Source organism: Cupressus sempervirens, chromosome 7, assembly GCF_028749045.1.
Source record: "Cupressus sempervirens isolate cs-2001-9-10 chromosome 7, ASM2874904v1, whole genome shotgun sequence".
Lineage (NCBI taxonomy): Eukaryota > Viridiplantae > Streptophyta > Pinopsida > Cupressales > Cupressaceae > Cupressus > Cupressus sempervirens.
The window spans coordinates 920,846,336-920,853,235 of record NC_143124.1 but is presented as its reverse complement, the minus strand read 5'-3'; the positions used below and the strand labels follow the sequence as shown (position 1 = coordinate 920,853,235).

At 33.6% G+C, this 6,900-nt stretch overlaps 2 pseudogenes; both read left to right on the top strand.

The window, feature by feature from the left end:
• Nucleotides 1–1,623: 1,623 nt before the first annotated feature.
• LOC149550549 (PI-PLC X domain-containing protein At5g67130 pseudogene) lies at nt 1,624–2,715 on the top strand (annotated as a pseudogene).
• A 1,232-nt stretch (nt 2,716–3,947) lies between these two features.
• On the top strand, nt 3,948–5,863 carry LOC149550548 (endochitinase 4-like; annotated as a pseudogene).
• The last annotated feature ends 1,037 nt before the right edge of the window (nt 5,864–6,900 follow it).

Below are 6,900 nucleotides of genomic sequence, written 5' to 3'. Positions count from 1 at the left end.
ACATCAACATGCTAATATTTGATAAACAATGGAAAGAGGATACTAGAGATGAAAATATTCTTGAAGAACTAAGAATCATCTGACTTTAGAAAAAATAAGAATAACTAATGGTTAAATTTTGATAGATCAACTTAAACAACAGATAACCACCTACGTAGGCAGGAGCCTACAACGCATCGGTAAATTGTGAGCCTCTCATTGGGAGGTTGTGGGTTCAAATCTACTCGAGATTAACACATAACAATAATTAATCTAACAGTAATAATAATGAATGATAAATAATCTATGCTTCGGCCAATTACCTATTAAAAAGAAGAAGCATATAACCACCTACAAACTAGTTATAAATTCAAGGCCTTTACTCTGAAAGAGAGGACATAGAGCTAAAAGCTAGTCTCTTATTTTAACAAAGTGATAAGTTTGTTAACTTCCTTTTTCTTTAACAAGTACAAATTTTGTAATTGTTTGTCCTAGATAATTGTTAGTTTTCTTCACTAATTTGCAACATCAGTTAGACAATGTATTTGGTTCTCAAGTAGAGAGACTCTTGTGGAAACATTTATTTAATATAGAAGATTTTATAGAACCTCCTTGTCAGGGTTTTTACAAACAAATTCAGATCTAAAACTGCCAACATTGATATCTCCAAGTGAAGTAACCTACCCTTCAAAAAGATGTATATTCTGGGAAATGTTTAGCCTTGTATTAATTAGAGGTTGACCTTGTATAAATTAATTTTGAATCTCTGCTAGATAGCATGATTCCCACCAAAAAAATAGCGGATACCAGGCCATAATTTCTTGTGCTTCAAAAGTTGAAGACTTGCAAGTTTACACGCTTTAAATTTTTATTAACAAGTTAGAAAACACATTTTCTAAATTTGTTCATGTCCATAGAAGTGAGATCTAAAATTCCCCATATACATACTCCAACATATTTTTGGATGATTAGGAGAGCTAAATAAAATTGTAATGTTCTTTCCTATCACTAAGTTACTTGTTTTTATTTTAACAGTTAAGAAAAATGTCAATGTAAATTATGTTTTTGTTTTGTATATTTGTTATTTTCACTTGAAGGTTAACATTTTCCTTTAGATCTCACATTTATTCAAGACAATTTGAAGATAAACTTTTTTTTGCAAAGACATTTGGTCCTTTCTTTATTTTTTGTAGATCTTCTATGGTATCAAGTTACAAAATATTAAAATCTGGAAAATGTAGACTAATCAAAATATTGTCTATATGAACTCAAAGTTAGGACTCATGCTTCTTTTGACTTTGTGCACAAACTTAATAAACATATCCTCAAAATAAATATTTTGGTTATCAATCCATTATTTAAGAGGGCACAACAAAGATCTCACAATATGAACAATTGTGAATTAATTTCATCACTCTCTTTGTTAACTCCTTGTTCTTTATTTTTGTTAATTCTATAGAGACATTGAATGATCAAACTTGGAAAGTTGCTCTTGAATTTTTTAGTTGTATTTTTCATTGCTTTTGCATGATGCTTATAATTGAATTGAATTAGAGCCTCTAGTGCAAATGTGATCTGAAAGTATTATCTCTTGATTTAGTGATACAAACGAAGCATATCTTGTAGGTTCATGGATCAATCAACATGAAGTTGAAAGTTCACATTGAAGAGGTAAATGGAAGAAACTTGGTTACTATGAAATTAGGTTTGACGAGGCTAAAAAAATAAAGAAAGAGAATATATATAATAGTGCCAACACATTCCTTTGGGAGAGAAGTCCTACATAGGTACCCCTCGTATAACATTTTCCAACCAAGAGGATAGTATGACTATTCATCTAAATAATTGTGTGATGGGTCTTGTGTTGGACATGTACAATTTCAAGAATGATATTTGGCTTTACCATTCCTTTGGAAGCACCTGCCTCAACATCACAATTTTTATGCCAGCTAGTAAAAGAGATTGCATCATTTATGGTAGCCAAGCCACCTAAAATCATTACAATATTCATTGAAGACTATATCAGATCATCCAAAGGGCTAACTAAAGTTTTCATTACAACTGGGTTCATGAAATACTTGTTTCCAGTCTCAAGAATGCCAAAAAATGGTAGAGATTGTCCTACCATGAATGACATGGTTGCCAAAAATTAGTGCTTTATTGTTTTCAATTCTCAACTATCAAAAGAGGCCTTTGAAGGAATTTCTTACAAATGAAATTATGTAGTTGAGAATCAATATGGTAATGCTGGTTTGTCAAATGAAAGCTACACAAACTAAGCTGAATCAAAATTTTTGACTTCAACAAGCCAATCCCTCTTCTTAGAGATTTTTCCCTAACAATATAGTGTCACATAAGCCTACACTATCAACTCTGACTAGCTTAAAAATATGCTTGGTGTGTGTTATGAGAATGTAGAAAAATATCGGCTAACTTCCTAGTAGTAGATTTCTACAAGAGAAGCAACAAGCGAGGTGCATTTCAAGCTATGGACAAGTTGAATGGACAACTGATCTATGGCTTTAGTGATGTTACAAAATCCTAGGCCAATGGAATGTTTAATATATGCAAGACATCAAGTAATAACAAATCAAACACATATGGGAGTCCAAGTAGATTTACCTTTGGTCAATCTAGAAAATTGATGCCCTTGTGGCTACTTATGTTGAATACTTCATTCCTCTTACTATGTTTCTCTTCTTGCGACACCTAATGCATCTTCCCTATACTCTCTAGGCATAAAGAATATGGGACTTTTTGTGATGTATATGTGAATCCAATGCTCACACACAATGAATTTTGTGACCTTAAGACCAATTTTTTAATTAAGTATTGTATACAGAGAAATTACCAATTTTCAGTTCCATCTACAAACTAGGACATACATCATTAAACCATAGACACCATTGAAATTATCCTATAGTCCTTGTTAGCATTGTGAATTAATAATTTACTGAGTTGGGAAGTTTTTTACTTTAGAAATTGATTGCCAAGTTATTTTTGATGATCACATGCTTGGTATGTTGCTTGTATTCTAGCCATTTTTTGAATAGTAATATATGATTTTATTGATTTGTAATTAAAGAAAACCAAATCAATATCTTATTCTATGTCTATATATACAAAGCAAAAATATGGGTGCATGAGCATGGGTATTACGAGTTTTTGTGCAAAATCTCTAACCATGAATTTGGGTATTATTTAAAATCAAGGTAAAAACTATTATACTTGAAACAAAAAGACTCTAGTACATCAATGATCATTTTTATTTTTGAAAAATATAATGTGCGGAGTCATTTATAATTTTAGAAAATATCACTTTAGTAAATGAGATAAGGGCTCAATCTAATCATCAACACACAAAATTCATGTTGATTCTCACACCATTCCCTAGAGTTTCAAAATTTTCCTCAATCTCCAAAGAAAGGTAAGAAATCCCAGAACTTCGGTGGGGAATTTTATGGCGTGTGCATTGTTGGATTATTGACAAATTGTGGGTAAGCTTCTTGGATGAAAATTCCCCCTCTCTATCTCTTTATATATCACTTCCTATCTCTATCTTGACCCTTCTCTTTGTAACACATCTAAATGTAACCCTTACCCCTCTCTTTCTCACTTTTATCTTCTCTCTATCCCTCATTTTAAAATTCATTCATATTCTTACCTACCAAACATATGCATTTGGTATGTATGTCACTACTACACCATAATATGGACATTGGTGATCACATCATTCAATTTATTACAAGCACTGTTGTCACTTGTATTTCTATTAGGGAACTCCTAATGCACAATTATATCTTTGGTTTATAGTCCATGCACACCACACTACCTTAATCTTACCCAATAAGATATTGAAAAACTAAAATGTATAAAAATATTTTGTAAAAGTTCATATTGTTAGAATGCTCATCTATAATCACCAAAAGCTATTGCCTACAATGAACCATAAAGAGTAAGTTAGTTTAATGAAGGGTGAAAATTGTGGATGTAGTAATGAACTCTATTATAGTCAATATAGATACTGTGGAAGTGGAGATGCCTACTATGGGGCTAGTTGTAAAGAAGTCTCTTCTTCTTCTTCTTCTCCTTCCACTCCCACTAGTGGAGGAGGATTATCTTCCTTTGTTTCATCTGATGTCTTCAATTCCATAGTTGGAGGAGCTACAAGTGGGTGTCCAGGAAATGGGTTTTATACCTACAATTCCTTCATCAATGTTGTTAATGCTTTTGACCCATTTGGCACATCTGGGTCTTCTGATGTTAACAAGAGGGAAATCACTGCCTTCTTAGCCAATGGTTCCCATCAGATAGGAGGTAAAATATCCCTTACAAGATCTAATTTATTATTATGTTATTCTCTATCTATTGTAAGTTTATGTTGCTAGTAGGATTACTAATTAAAAGGAGGTTATGTGCATTGGATAATAGGGTTTTTCTATATTGAAGAGCTAAATCTAGGCAAAAAATACTATGATACCTCAAATATTGAATATCACTACAATCCTAACAAGAGTTATCATGGTAGAGGCCGTCTCCAACTCTCATGGTTAGTAAACATCATTTTCAATTCCTACTTTTTCTAATTTAAATCAATAAGATATTACAATCTATAGCCATACTAATGCAAGATGATGATAGGAATTATAACTACAGAGCAACAAGAAAGTACCTCCAATTTGACGAGTTGAACAATCTAGAGATTGTGGGAACTAATTTGACCATCTCGTTTAAGATGGCGGTGTGGTTTTGGATGGTGAACAACTAGTGTCACACAACAATCACAAATGTAACAGTTTAGCAAGTATTCCTTTAGGGTTTAGGGAGCTTACATGATTGGAGAGCTTTCTCTTAAAGGGCTTGTTTATCTCCAGTCTTCTAGATGGATTCAGAAACTTCAAAAAATTAGACAATTTATTTATAGAAGGGTGTTACAAACTAGAAAAAATGTCAAATGATTTTGAAACTTTACCATCTTTGACTATCCTAAAATTGTTGAGATGTTACAAGTTGGATGGAGCAACAATGGAGAAAATAATAAAATTACAGCATTGCGAGTATGTAGACATTGCAAGAAGTGCTAAATTGATAGAGAGGTGGGGAGAAATTCGAAAATGCAGAGAATGTAGAAATAGCAACATGAAGGGTTTGAATGGCACTCATACCTCAAAATATTTTGAATGGAAATTTAGGAATGCAAAGAATATGGAAATAGCCACTGATGAGCATCCACGACGACCGGCGGGAGAGGAAAGAAAGTCCAGCTACTCCAAATAGAAAGGAAATTTCCTTCGATTAATGCCACAGACCAGATGCTCCAATACTGTGCAGAAACAAAATGAAAATGAAAGTAACAAGTAACAAACAAACATTTTCTTTTTATTATTTGAACCTAAGTTATGCACTCTTTATTCTTTTTTCCTTTGCCTTTGTCTTTTCGGCCGGCTAGGGTTTTGCTAAGGTGGCGACCTCCAATGATGCAAATGTTGATGGCAGGGGATTGCGTAGCACTTCCTTGCAGCTCCTAGATTCGGGCATATCCCTTGCTACATCCAGTATTAAAGACTTTAAAATGTTTGAGGTGAGCAGTAATGGCAAGACTGCTAAGAAAGTACCAAGTAATACATTTTCGACAATGATTAAATTTTCTCTAGGTAATGGTATTAGTAATCCAATTTCTCATAGCAGCGATCAACCTAGGTCTTTTTATGAGGTTGTGGGTCGATCAATAGTCATTAACGATAGGGAAAGGTTTGAGTTTGCAAGTACGGGTAACAATGATGCCTCCAAATCCAGTAAGACCCTTCGGCTTCTCTGTATCCTTTTGCCATTGTTCCTAATCCTGAAATGTTGGAAGAAATTGTTAAGGAAAAAGATAGATTAAGAGATACTGCGATTTTTTTCTTAGCTGTTGAAATTGATAAATGTTTGCCAAGGAAATTTATGGATGACTGGTTCCATGATTATTGGAATAACAAACTTGGGTTGCATATTTCATTCTGTAGGCAAATGCAGAAGGGTTTATATGTGATTTTCTTTGTGAATCATGATGCTCAAACAAAGGTTCTTAAAAAACAATATTGGAATGTGGGTTCAACATCTTTTAGGGCTATTACTTGGTCACCGAAGGTTCTCGCACTTTTGGCTCTAAGATGGATACTAGTAAAAAACATTCCCCCTTTTTTGTGGCATTTTTTGCTGCATTTGCTTGAGCCTATTGGTAAAATTATTCAAATGGATGAAACTGTGAGACTCGTCTTGCATATGGATGCTAGAATTCTTATCTCTCTCTTGCCTAGTAAGGACCTTCCTACCATATTTCAATTAACATCCTTAATGATACTTATATCTATCCTATAGAGATTTTGGGGGGGTTGAACACTTGTTTTCTCTGTCGCAAAGAAGGCCACCTCTTTAAGGATTGTCCGATCATTAGGAAAAAACCTAATCCCCCCAATGATTCAACTGAAAATATGGTTAATCCTCCTATCACCAGTAATCCTCCCCTTGAGAATGCTCTCTATTGTACAACCCCTACTTATTCTTCATCCTCATCACCTCCTATCGAAACCCCTAACCCCACTAATGTTTCGACTAATGTTGTTCCTAACTCTCTCTCTACCACTATTGCTCGGCCTGAGAATGTTTCAACTAAAATCGTGCCTAACTCTCTCTCTACTATTATTGTTCAGCCTAAGAATGTTTTGTGTGATACCACTCCTACATCTGGAGGTCTTCAGATGCACCCCAATCTTGATTTAGCTATTGATATTAATATAGATGATGGTTTTACTGTTGTTTGAGATAAGAAAAAAAGAAAAAGGGAAATAGTAACTCTGTACCTAAAATTTTCTTCCCTAACACCAATAATAATCAACATGTTAAATTGTTAACTAGTCCTGCTTTGACTAACACGAATAT